Raw genomic sequence first — 14622 nt, 5'->3', positions numbered from 1 at the left:
TTGGGTGATGAGAACTAATGAAAGATTATTTACATTTTCCTTAAGGATATTCTTTATGAGTCAAATGAAAGTATTTCGTTAGATAAAAAACTTACATCAGTAACAACGAGAGATAAAGAATCAATATTCATAAACTTTATCTTTGATGAATTAAAGTTCATCAAATGACAGATGAGAACTAATGAAAGATTATTTACATTTTCCTTAATAATATTCTTTATGAGTCAAATGAAAGTATTTCGTTAGATAAAAAAAGAAACTTCAGTAACAACGAGAGATTATAATTTTAATTGATGATCATAAACTTTATCTTTGATGAATTGAAGTTTATCAAATGACAGATAAAGATTATTATATACAATTTCCAACAATCTTATTGACATCATAAAACCAAATATGATTCATGAATTTTTCAAATCATCAAAAGTAAAAAGAAGAAGCCGTCCGGAGGTGACTTGTTACCCCCGGTGTAAACACTTAGGCGGAATCCGGTAACACCTCTTGAATAGCATGTGGAAGACAGAGTAGAGTGGCTAGGCTGTGGAGCATGTTCTCCACTTCAACTGACTAATGATATGTTAAGACAACACAAACCACATACATCCATTGTGAGGATGGAATCAGGGATGAAACATCTATAACTAGAAAGGTTAAAGATACAAAGATGATGAAATACCTTTACCCGGGATCAGTAGCACCTGTGGTAATGGACACACCTTTGTAATGCTTGATCACTTACAACTGATCAACTTTAATACGAAAGTCTTAGGTATTGTCCCTCAGGAAAACTTTTTTATAAATATCTATAGAAGACTTACATATGTTATATGTCCGTTATCTCTAGAATATCGTTGCCCGGGATGTATAACACTTGTGTGGATAGACACAGCTTTGTAATACATGATCTATTACACGAAATGAACTTCACTAACGAAGAGTTATTCAATGCGTCGTTGGAGAACAGCGATCAAATACCTATACAGAATTTTTATGTTAGGTAAAAGGCATTTCTTGATAGTAAACATAAAAAATTATGATGAAAAATAAAGGACGTTGAGGTAAAAATTTTGTTAAAAAGATGAAATACTCCTGCCTTAAACTAGCTCCTTGTATTGCATTTTCAGTTAGATACCCACATGATAATGCATTCTATTCTTTATAATCATAAATGTTTATGTTCTTAACACGTTTTTATCATTTCTTATATAATCTTAAGGATTCAGGCTTAAAGATCTTGGTTATGAACAATCATTATAATGCAACACAATACATATTCATCATAAACAAATCATTTATCACAATAACCATTATGTTTGTACCAGATTCTTTAAGTCCTCAGTCACGTTTGTTAATATATAAGAGAATTTTCCGCCACTGACAAGTGGCTCCGTGGTGTAGTGGTTAGCACATCCGTCTCATAAACAGTTGGTCCGGGTTCGATTCCCGGCGGGGCCTTTTGTTTTAAGTATTTTTTTGTGACCGTAAATACTCGTAGGTAGGTTCTCTCTCTCTCTCTCTCTCTCTCTCTCTCTCTCTCTCTCTCTCTATATATATATATATATATATATTTTTTTTTTTTTTTTTTATACTTTGTCGCTGTCTCCCGCGTTTGCGAGGTAGCGCAAGGAAACAGACGAAAGAAATGGCCCAACCCTCCCCATACACATGTACATACACACGTCCACACACGCAAATATACATACCTACACAGCTTTCCATGATTTACCCCGGACGCTTCACATGCCTTGATTCAACCCACTGACAGCACGTCAACCCCTGTATACCACATCGCTCCAATTCACTCTATTCCTTGCCCTCCTTTCACCCTCCTGCATGTTCAGGCCCCGATCACACAAAATCCTTTTCACTCCATCTTTCCACCTCCAATTTGGTCTCCCTCTTCTCCTCGTTCCCTCCACCTCCGACACATATATCCTCTTGGTCAATCTTTCCTCACTCATTCTCTCCATGTGCCCAAACCATTTCAAAACACCCTCTTCTGCTCTCTCAACCACGCTCTTTTTATTTCCACACATCTCTCTTACCCTTACGTTACTTACTCGATCAAACCACCTCACACCACACATTGTCCTCAAACATCTCATTTCCAGCACATCCATCCTCCTGCGCACAACTCTATCCATAGCCCACGCCTCGCAACCATACAACATTGTTGGAACTACTATTCCTTCAAACATACCCATTTTTGCTTTCCGGGATAATGTTCTCGACTTCCACACATTTTTCAAGGCTCCCAAAATTTTCGCCCCCTCCCCCACCCTATGATCCACTTCCGCTTCCATGGTTCCATCCGCTGACAGATCCACTCCCAGATATCTAAAACACTTCACTTCCTCCAGTTTTTCTCCATTCAAACTCACCTCCCAATTGACTTGACCCTCAACCCTACTGTTCCTAATAACCTTGCTCTTATTCACATTTACTCTTAACTTTCTTCTTCCACACACTTTATCAAACTCCGTCACCAGCTTCTGCAGTTTCTCACATGAATCCGCCACCAGCGCTGTATCATCAGCGAACAACAACTGACTCACTTCCCAAGCTCTCTCATCCCCAACAGACTTCATACTTGCCCCTCTTTCCAAGACTCTTGCATTTACCTCCCTAACAACCCCATCCATAAACAAATTAAACAACCATGGAGACATCACACACCCCTGCCGCAAACCTACATTCACTGAGAACCAATCATTTTCCTCTCTTCCTACACGTGCACATGCCTTACATCCTCGATAAAAACTTTTCACTGCTTCTAACAACTTGCCTCCCACACCATATATTCTTAATACCTTCCACAGAGCATCTCTATCAACTCTATCATATGCCTTCTCCAGATCCATAAATGCTACATACAAATCCATTTGCTTTTCTAAGTATTTCTCACATACATTCTTCAAAGCAAACACCTGATCCACACATCCTTTACCACTTCTGAAACCACACTGCTCTTCCCCAATCTGATGCTCTGTACATGCCTTCACCCTCTCAATCAATACCCTCCCATATAATTTACCAGGAATACTCAACAAACTTATACCTCTGTAATTTGAGCACTCACTCTTATCCCCTTTGCCTTTGTACAATGGCACTATGCACGCATTCCGCCAATCCTCAGGCACCTCACCATGAGTCATACATACATTAAATAACCTTACCAACCAGTCAACAATACAGTCACCCCCTTTTTTAATAAATTCCTATGCAATACCATCCAAACCTGCTGCCTTGCCGGCTTTCATCTTCCGCAAAGCTTTTACTACCTCTTCTCTGTTTACCAAATCATTTTCCCTAACCCTCTCACTTTGCACACCACCTCGACCCAAACACCCTATATCTGCCACTCTGTCATCAGACACATTCAACAAACCTTCAAAATACTCATTCCATCTCCTTCTCACATCACCACTACTTGTTATCACCTCCCCATTTACGCCCTTCACTGAAGTTCCCATTTGCTCCCTTGTCTTACGCACCCTATTTACCTCCTTTATCTCTTTTTTTTTATATCTAAAAAGATATATATATATATATATATATATATATATATATATATATATATATATATATATATATATATATATATATATATATATATATATATATATATCTCCGGCAAGAGGCAAGTTGATATGTGCTGGGTGGGTGGGTGGGTGTGGTGCAGAGTGGCTCGCCATCATATGGCAAGAACTTCATCGCTTTCACTCAGTCACGCAATCTACATTCATAGTGGCTGGCTGGGGAGAGAGAGAGAGAGAGAGAGAGAGAGAGAGAGAGAGAGAGAGAGAGAGAGAGAGAGAGAGAGAGAGAGAGAGAGAGAGAGAGAGAGAGAGAGAGAGAGAGAGAGAGAGGAGTTCATGCTCATGAGTTCATCTAACGAGATTTTGCCAAAAGGCAGGGCAAGCACGTAACGCTCTCCGCAGAGAAATATATTGTCACGAAGAAAAAGATCAAAGTGGTGGGAGTAAGGTGTTGTGATGTGTTATGTCTGGGAAGGAGAGGTTGTATGTTTGTGGAGTGAGAGCCAGCAGACAACGTCTGGGTGAGACAGGAAGGTAAGAAAGCTGCCTGAGTCAGAGGAGTGGTAATTAACAGCCACTAAAATGCCACGTGGTGCCTGGAAACTGTAGTGACGTAAGTGACATGGGGGCCTGCATGGGTCTGCTGGTGGTGGCGGGGTTGTCGTCAGAGACCAAATATAAATGTTGATGTTGCATGACATTAAGGTGAGGCTGTTGTGTGGTGTGGCGGGAAAGGTAGTATAATATTGGAAGCTGGTAATGTGGTATCGTACTCAGGTATGAAGCTCTGAAAGATCTGTGTGGCTGAACATGACGGCGTGACCTTCAGGTATTATGATGGCCTGACCTTTGACCTGACCATTAAGGTTATACGTGCATGTATGTACGTAACCGTAAGTATGTTTTCCTTTGTCATTATGTGTTTACAGTATACATTTGACCGGCTGGTGATCTCAATGGTGTCTGTGCTAAGGCCTGGAGTCAACTTTTGGACCTACAAGCATGATAGAAAGTTCTGGAGGCAAGTGTAGAAAAGGAAGTTCTTGTAAATATTTCATGTGTGCTTCCATCATGCAGACCACAGTGTTGTTGGGTCAGGCTGGAGGTTTGGAGTGGCAAAGGAGAGACTGGACTTGATGACTTGTGTAAGGGGACGAGAGACTGACGTGGTACCTCTCCTCTCCTGCCTGACTCTCGTCCCAAGCCTCTCTCTCCTGTCCTGCCTGACTCTCGTCCCAAGCCTCTCTCTCCTGTCCTGCCTGACTCTCGTCCCAAGCCTCTCTCTCCTGTCCTGCCTGACTCTCGTCCCAAGCCTCTCTCTCCTGTCCTGCCTGACTCTCGTCCCAAGCCTCTCTCTCCTGACCTACCTGATATGGTCCCAAGCCTTTCTTACCTGTCTTACCTAACTCTCCTCCCAAGCCTCTCTCTCTCCTGTCAAGCCTGACTCTCGCGTCAAGTCTCTCTCCTGTCCAGCCTGAATTCCGTCACAAAACACTCTCTCTTGTCCTGCTTGACTCATGTCCTAAGCCTCTATCTCCTCTCCTGCCTGACTCTTGTACCAAGCTTCTCTCTCCTGTCCTGCCTGACTGGTTGGTAAGGTTATTTAATGTATGTATGACTCATGGTGAGGTGCCTGAGGATTGGTGGAATGCTTGTATAGCGCCAGAGGTATAAGTTTGTTGAGTATTCATGGAGATTATATGGGAGGGTATTGATTGAGAGGGTGAAGGCATGTACAGAGCATCAGATTGGGAAAGAGCAGTGTGGGTTCAGAAGTGGTAGAGGATGTGTGGATCAGGTGTATGCTTTGAAAAATGTATGTGAGAAATACTCAGAAAAGCAAATGGATTTGTATGTGGCATTTATGGATCAGGAGACGGCATATGATAGAGCTGATAGTGATGGTCTCTGGAAGGTATTAAGAATATATGGTGTGGGAGGCAAGTTGTTAGAAGAGGCGAAAGTTTTCATCGAGGATGTAAGGCATGTCTTCGAGCAGGAAAAGAGGAAAGTGATTGGTTGTCAATGAATGTCGGTCTGCGGGGTTGTTAGGGAGGTGAATGCAAGAGTTTTGGAGAGAGAGGCAAGTATGAAGTCTGTTGTGGATGAGAGAGCTTGGGAAGTGAGTCAGTTGTTGTTCGCTGATACAGCGCTTGTGGCTGATTCGGGTGAGAAACTGCAGAAACTGGTGAATGAGTTTGGTAAAATGTGTGAAAGAAGAAAGCTGGGAGTAAATGTGAATAAGAGCAAGGTTATTAGGTACAGTAGGGGTGAGGGACAAGTCAGTTGGGAGGTACATTTGAATGGAGAAAAACTGGAGGAAGTGAAGTGTTTTAGATATCTGGGAGTTGATTCGGCAGCGGATGGAACCTTGGAAGCGGAAGTGAGTCATAGGGTGGGGGAGGGGGTTAAAGTTCTGGGAGCGTTAGAAATGTGTGGATGGTGAGAACGTTATCTCGGAAAGCAAAAATGGGTATGTTTGAAGGAATAGTGGTTCAACAATGTTATATGGTTGCGAGGCGTGGGCTATAGATAGATTTGTGCGCAGGAGGGTGGATTTGTTGGAAATAAGATGTTTCAGGACAATATGTGTGTTAGGTGGTTTGATCGAGTAAGTATTGAAAGGGTAAGAGAGATGTGTGATAGTAAAAAGAGTGTGGTTGAGAGAGCAGAAGAGGGTGTTTTGAAATGGTTTGGTCACACGGAGAGAATGAGTGAGGAAAGATTGACAAAGAGGATATATGTGTCAGAGTTGGAGGGAACGACTAGAAGTGGGAGACCAAATTGGAGGTCGAAAGACGGAGTGAAAAAAATTTTGAGTGATCGGGGCCTGAACATACAGAAGGGTGAAAGGCGTGTAAGGAATAGAGTGAATTAGAACGATGCGGTATACCGGGTTCGACGTACAGTCAATGGATTGAACCAGGGTGTGTGAAGCGTCTGGGGTAAACCATGGAAAGTTCTGTGGGGCCTGGATGTGGAAAGGGAGCTGTGGTTTCGTTGCATTATATCTGACAGCTAAAGACTGAGTGTTAACGAATGTGGCCTTTGTTGTCTTTTCCCAGTGCTACCTAGCACACATGCGCGGGGAGGGGGTTGTCATATTCATTTGTGGCGGGGTGGCGACAGGAATGAATAAGGGCAGACAGTATGAATTATGTACATGTGTATATATGTATATGTCTGTTTGTGTATATATATGTATACGTTGAGATGTATAGGCATGTACATGTGCGTGTGTGGACGCGTTTGTATATACATGTGTATGTGGGTGGGTTTGGGCCATTTCTTTAGTCTGTTTCTTTGCGCCACCTCGCTAACGCGGGAGACAGCGACCAAGCAAAATAAAATAAATACAGTACTGTGTAGTTGACAACTCTTATATCATGTCCATCATGGTGAACAAATACGATGCTCGTAAATCTAATGATGACTCGGGTGAAGAAGAGGGTGGAAATCGCGACTCAAAGGAGACAGAAAAACCATTGCCACCAGTTGAAGTTAAGTGTGGGGAGCATAGAGTGCAGTATACTTATTGTATATGGTTCAGTCGTCGAGCACCAGGAAAGCAGACTACAACACAAAATTATGACCAGAACCTCAGGTTACTTGGAAGATTTGCATCAGTGGAACAGTTTTGGGGTTACGATAGTCGTTTAGTCCTTCCTGTTGACCTAACTTCACACTCGGATATACATATTTTTAAAGATGGAATAGAGCCCATGTGAGAAGATGTTGGGAATAAGAATGGAGGGAAATGGATTGTTCGTTTACGCCAAGGACTGGCTTCACGGTGTTGGGAGAACATGATATTGGTAATGCTAGGTGAACAGTTCATGGTTGGAGATGAGATCTGTGGTGCTGTCATATCAGTGAGATTTCAGGAGAACATTATCTCTATTTGGAATCGAAGTGCACAGGACACAGTAACAACAGGACGAATCCGTGACACTTTGAAGCGAGTTCTTAACCTTCCTCCCAATACAGTTATGGAATATAAAACTCATAATGATTCTCTGAAGCACACCCACTCCGCGTCCAGCCTACTGCGGAAACCTGGCCCTCCCATGAGGCATGACCTGCACTGATGTTTCTATCCTCCAGCCACCACCCAACCCACCCCTGCTTGGAGAGAAGAGATTCTGGGGGAGGATGGGGGAAGAGGTTGAGACAACCATCATACTCTATGTGAGTGAGAATATATCTGTGCCAAGTTGCAGTTGTGGTCATGTACATAGGTGATGTATGTTCTGAATTGTTTACAAAGCAACACATACCTTTTCTCTGATACATTTTTGAAAGTCGACACAGAATTAGATGGGAATATCTAAGCTGTACTCCTTTTAAGAAATATATGTCTGTGAGCTATACTTCAGCTTTATGCTTAACTCGCTAAAGCTTCAAAGACATGCTTTTCAACCAGGCCCAAACAAGACAGTTAGACCACCATAAAATGGTAAATCAAACTACTGTCCACAATGTGTTTACCATCTTCAAGCAGTCTCTTGCTTTGGTTTAATTAATGAAAGTTTGGAAATAAGTTTAAAGTGATCGTGTTTTATCCCTAAGCGAAGTGTTTTTTTATCCTCAAGCAGGTCTTCCTTTGGTTTGATCAGTGGAATTTAGGAAATGAGTTTAAAGTGATAGTATTTTATCCCTGAGCAAAATATTTTTTGTGCCTCTTGGCAGCATATAAGCTGTTGGTCATTTACAGTTTGTCTTTACTAGGAGGAAGTATTTTGAAGCTAATTACAAAGTAATGGAAAAAAGTAATGCTCCTGGATTTTGTAAAAAAAAAAAAGAATGTTGTACATTTTTCTTATGTAGATAGGCATATTTTGGTTTCAGGGGCCCCTTTGTGGGACGAAAATTATCAGAGCAATAGAAAGTCAAGGTGAAAGCTCAAGTGTTCCCTTTTATTTAGAGGTATTTAGGATTTTATTATTTTATTATAGATAATAGGGAGGGTATACGACAAAGAGGTTATATGATGGATTGATTACTTAATATTTAATTACTTGTGCAGAAATGTGTTATATAAGGTGCTATGGATATATGGGTGAATAGATGATTACTTATCCCTGGGGATAGGGGAGAAAGAATTCTTTCCACGTATTCCCTGCGTGTCGTAGAAGGCGACTAAAAGGGGAGGGAGCGGGTGGCTGGAAATCCTCAGCTCTCGTTTTTTGTTTTTAATTTCCAAAAGAAGGAACAGAGAAGAGGGCCAGGTGAGGATATTCTCTCAAAGACCCAGTCCTCTGTTCTTAACCCTACTTCGCTAACGGGAAATGGCGAATAGTATGAGAGAAAGAAAAGAAAGAAAGATATATATACATATATACATGTACATGTATATACATACACGTGTGGACGTGTATGTATATACATGTGTATGGGGGTGGGTTGGGCCATTTTTTTAGTCTGTTTCCTTGCGCTACCTCGCAAACGCGGGAGACAGCGACAAAGCAAAACAAATAAATAAATAAATAAATATATATATATATATATATATATATATATATATATATATATATATATATATATATATATATATATATATATATATATATATATATATATATATATATATATGTATCCCTGGGGATAGGGGAGAAAGAATACTTCCCACGCATTCCTCATGTGTCGTAGAAGGTGACTAAAGGGGACGGGAGCGGGGGGCTAGAAACCCTCCCCTCCTTGTATTTTAACTTTCTAAAAGGGGAAACAGAGGAAGGAGCGCGAGGAGTGCTCATCCTCCTCGAAGGCTCAGATTAGGGTGTCTAAATGTGTGTGGATGTAACCAAGATGAGAAAAAAGGAGAGACAGGTAGTATGTTTGAGGAAAGGAACCTGGATGTTTTGGCTCTGAGTGAAACGAAGCTAAAGGGTAAAAGGGAAGAGTAGTTTGGCAATGTCTTGGGAGTAAAGTCAGGGTTAGTGAGAGGACAAGAGCAAGGGAAGGAGTAGCACTACTCCTGAATCAGGAGTTGTGGGAGTATGTGATAGAGTGTAAGAAGGTAAATTCTAGATTGATATGGGTAAAACTGAAAGTTGATGGAGAGAGATGGGTGATTATTGGTGCATATGCACCTGGGCATGAGAAGAAAGATCATGAGAGGCAAGTGTTTTGGGAGCAGCTGAATGAGTGTGTTAGTGGTTTTGATGCACAAGACCGGGTTTTAGTGATGGGTGATTTGAATGCAAAGGTGAGTAATGTGGCAGTTGAGGGAATAATTGGTACACATGGAGTGTTCAGTGTTGTAAATGGAAATGGTGAAGAGCTTGTAGATTTATGTGCTGAAAAAGGGTTGGTGATTGGGAATACCTGGTGTAAAAAGCGAGATATACATAAGTATACGTATGTAAGTAGGAGAGATGGCCAGAGAGCGTTATTGGATTAAGTGTTAATTGATAGACGCACGAAAAAGAGACTTTTGGATGTTAATGTGCTGAGAGGTGCAACTGGAGGGATGTCTGATCATTATCTTGTGGAGGCGAAGGTGAAGATTTGTGGGGTTTTCAGAAAAGAAGAGAGAATGTTGGGGTGAAGAGGGTGGTGAGAGTAAGTGAGCTTGGGAAGGAGACTTGTATGAGGAAGTACCAGGAGAGACTGAGAACAGAATGGAAAAAGGTGAGAACAAAGGAGGTTGTGCGCAGGAGGGTGGATGTTTTGGAAATGAGATGTTTGAGGACAATATGTTGTGTGAGGTGGTTTGATCGAGTAAGTAATGTAAGGGTAAGAGAGATGTGTGGTAATAAAAAGAGTGTGGTTGAGAGAGCAGAAGAGGGTGTTTTGAAATGGTTTGGTCACATGGAGAGAATGAGTGAGGAAAGATTGACCAAGAGGATATATGTGTCAGAGGTGGAGGGAACGAGGAGAAGTGGGAGATCAAATTGGAGGTGGAAAGATGGAGTGAAAAAGATTTTGAGTGATCGGGGCCTGAACATGCAGGAGGGTGAAAGGCGTGCAAGGAATAGAGTTAATTGGAACGATGTGGTATACCGGGGTTGACGTGCTGTCAATGCATTGAACCAGGAGCATGTGAAGCGTCTGGGGTAAACCATGGAAAGTTCTGTGGGGCCTGGATGTGGAAAGGGAGCTGTGTTTTCGATGCATTATTATATGACAGCTAGAGACTGAATGTGAACGAATGCGGCCTTTGTTGTCTTTTCCTAGCGGTACATCGCGCACATGAGGGGGGAGGGGGTTGTTATTCCATGTGTGGCGAGGTGGCGATGAGAATGAATAAAGGCAGACAGTATGAATTATGTACATGTGTATATATGTATATGTGTCTGTGTGTATATGTTTGTGTAAATTGAGATGTATCGGTATGTATATTTGCGTGTGTGGACGTGCATGTATATACACGTGTTTGTGGGTGGGTTGGGCCATTCTTTCGTGTGTTTCCTTGCGCTACCTCGCTAACGCGGGAGACGGTGACAAAGCAAAATAATAATGATGATAATAAAATATATATATACACACACATATATATATATATATATATATATATATATATATATATATATATATATATATATATATATATATATATATATATATATATATATATATATATATATATATATATATATGTATATATACATGTTTGTGTGTGTGTGTGTGTGAATGTGTGTGCAGATATCAATAAAATGGCAGGAGTGGATTATACGTACAAAAGGTGCTTATTAACGAAAGATAAAATACTGAATAGTGGTGAAAACCTTTATATCTATTCCATTGAGAAAGTAGTAAATTGAATTACATCTGGAGGGGAATAAGTTTTCAAGTAATAATGAAACTTGTTCTTCATCAAAATCAAACAGAAAATAAAAAAAAATCATAAAAGCCTAATACGTTTGTGTTGCTTGTCCAGACCCATTTTTACTAAGTAATGTTGGGACGGCTCCACCCACTTTAATCACTTGAGTACATAGAATATATTATCGTCGATGTTAAAGAGTTTTCCCTTTTGATGTTATCCTTAAAATGAAGTTTAAGGAAAGTGAGATAGAGCTTAACGTTAAAGTTAGGATAGCTAAGGCATCCTTGATCATATAATCACTAGTCAGGTGTTAATATAGGTTAGGTTAGGTTCAGTATCCTTCATCAGGTCACCATTACCAAGGTGTTGTTATGTTGGGTCAGGCAGCTTTAAACCAACTTTCAGTATTATTTACTCATAAAGCTCTAAGTTCTAATAACCCAAAATTTTTAGAGTAGATAGGGTAGAAACTGATGGAAGCCATTTCTAACATTCTTGCATAACCTGACCTCTAGCCTTCCCAAAACATAGCCATCCGAGCTTGGATATTGTACTGCTGTGATCGTCAACTAATTTGAAAAGGAAGACATTGAATGGAGAAATTACTGAGGTAATCACCAAAGATGATTAATGGTCTGAGAAACAAATTCAGAATGCAGATTAAGCGACTTAATCCATTCAGCTTTAGGGAAAAGAAGTTTAAGAGATCCTATACAGGTATATGAAGTTATTGTAATGGCATCCCTTTAAGCTTGATATTTTTACTTCCTGTAACTAGTTCCAACAATTAAAATGATATTCAGCATTGTGATTTAAGTGACTGACCTTAGGATGCATTTGCATCTGTCAAAAACTGCATTTAGCAAATACTTCAACTTTCAACTGACCCATTCTATATTTTCATTCATTTCATCTCAGTTTTATCACCTTTCTGTTACTGTTTGATATCAACAGTAGCCCGTCTACGTAGTTGGGGCTCTGAAGCAAAGGAAACTTTTTCTAACCTAGGTTAGGGTAGCATCTAAACCAAACCTAAATGACCTTACCTTAGAAATATGTTCAGACAGTACCTTCTGAAAATAATTCTTAAGGTAAGGTCGTGGGGATTAGTTTAGGGGCTAACTAAACCTTGGCTAGAAAAAGTTTGCTTTAAAGCCACAACTAGTTGAAAGGCCTACTTTAATTGGTGATATTGGAATTCATTTGCTCCAGTGTGCCCCTCTGTCCGTTTGTTTTATGTCCATCGAAAGATGCATACGTTCAATTTTTGATGTAGATTGATTTCCTATCTTAGTTTCGTCTACAGAATTCTACATCTTCAGTTCAGCATACCATTGTGGTAATGAAGGGAAAGTCACCACATTCATAAGACGAGTGCACGTAGCTTATCCCACCTCGTTAGAGAGAAAACTTACCTGTATTTGAATTAATGGACGGGAACAGAGAAGACAAAATTTTGATGCACATTTATTATACAACTATACAATTTATATTATATACATTACCACATTTCCTGCACTTTCCATCACATATTTGCTGAGGTCATAACCTTGTACTTATCATTACCTTACAGCCTTAAGGATGGTGGTCTACAACACCTCTAGATTGATGGAGAAAACGAAAAGTTTCGTTTTACTATTAAGACCACAGAAATGCGGTAATTCCACTTCACTACCACTAACTACTAGTTATTTTACTTGTTGATTTTCACGGCTAAGATTTTCATCCTCAGAGCGAAGCCATACAATAATCGTCCTTATCTACTCTGAGCATTGGATAGCCTCCTGATGATCAAGATTGCTGTTTTGGTTGTCCGTTTCCCTTGTTACTGCTGCGCCTCACTGCACACCTTACATGAGTGCCTTCCACAGTATTAGGGACAGCTGCTGGGCCTCACTGTAGCTACTTCTGGGACGGTTGCCAATCTTCCTCGTATTCCCTCATGACCACAGCGCCAAACCGACTCCCGCCATCAGGCTGAAACGCACAAACATTTCTGACAAAATTGAGACAAACGCTTTCACGTCAGTTTTGACACCAAGTGAATATCTACGACAATTACGCTCAAGATGCTTGGTTTTTCGTTCATGGATTGAACAGAAGCAACCAACGATGGTTGCTACTACCCAATCCATGAAGTCCCCCCCACCACGGAAAGGTAACCAAGCTTCGGGGGGGATGGGTGTTTACCCTGACGCCAACGGAGAAACTCAATATTAGTGCAGAGATCTTTTCCTCGGTAAAGAAAGTGTAGCCGGACTCCGCCCTCATGAGGTTACTGCACGACAGCAAAGATCACCCTTTGGTAGGCTGTGCTATAGGCAACACAGCTCCGTCAAAGATCTCACTCCATAAGTGAACTTATATAGATTCCTTTTTTAACATTTTGTCGTGTCTATAAGGAACTCATCAGTTCTTCTCCAGTGAAAGCAAAAAATCATCGAGAAATTCATTTGCTTCCTCAATATCAGGATCTTGTGGCTCTGTGTGGGGGACGGGGCTGGTGGGCTGTGTGTCTGGCTGTGTTTGGAGAGCGGGGCTGGTGGGCTGTGTGTCTGGCTGTGTCTGGGAAGCGGGGCTGGTGGTCTCTGTGACTTGCTGTGTCTGGGAAGCGGGGCTGTTGGTCTCTGTGACTTGCTGTGTCTGGGAAGCGGGGCTGTTGGTCTCTGTGACTGGCTGTGTCTGGGAAGCGGGGCTGGTGGTCTCTGTGACTGGCTGTGTCTGGAGATCAGGGGAAGTTTTGGGTATAAATTTCAATATACTGTGAGCGATATCGTCTCTCAACCGATTCCTCTCGATCTTCTCTTGCACGGCCTTCATGATACGTTTGGGCGGCTTTCTCCATTTTCTTTGCATTTCACTTGGTGATCCTGCGCCATCGAGCCACATGATACCAGAATAGTATCGTTCCTGTTTGCCAACGGGTCCAATCTTGGTGTCACACATGATGCCGAGTGAACCCAAATGGCGGCCGATGTTTACGTTGGAAGCCACGGGCTCGTTATGTATCTTGCAGTAACTTTCATACCGTTGCTGCAGCTCTTTCCTGCTGATAAGGTACCGCTTCATAGTAATAGTCTTTCCCTTCATTTGAACGAAGGTATTCATGAAACTAACAAAGGAAGCCTTTCCTTTGTAATCCCGTTTGTAGTAACAGAAGGCCATTGAAGACGTGGACTGGGTCAGGCGAAGTAACACAGACTAACAAGATAGTCCTCTAATCAGTGGTCCTGTATCAGCACTGAACTCGAAATACGTCAGAACGACAATTTCAACCCAGGGCTGGAGGGCCAATTGATGATATTCTCACGTCTT

At 41.3% G+C, this 14622-nt stretch overlaps 1 pseudogene; it reads left to right on the top strand.

The window, feature by feature from the left end:
- Positions 1-6925: 6925 nt before the first annotated feature.
- On the top strand, positions 6926-7627 carry LOC139747740 (eukaryotic translation initiation factor 4E type 2 pseudogene; annotated as a pseudogene).
- Positions 7628-14622: the final 6995 nt, after the last annotated feature.

This window comes from Panulirus ornatus, chromosome 70, assembly GCF_036320965.1.
Source record: "Panulirus ornatus isolate Po-2019 chromosome 70, ASM3632096v1, whole genome shotgun sequence".
Lineage (NCBI taxonomy): Eukaryota > Metazoa > Arthropoda > Malacostraca > Decapoda > Palinuridae > Panulirus > Panulirus ornatus.
This window is presented reverse-complemented; position numbering and strand designations above follow the sequence as displayed.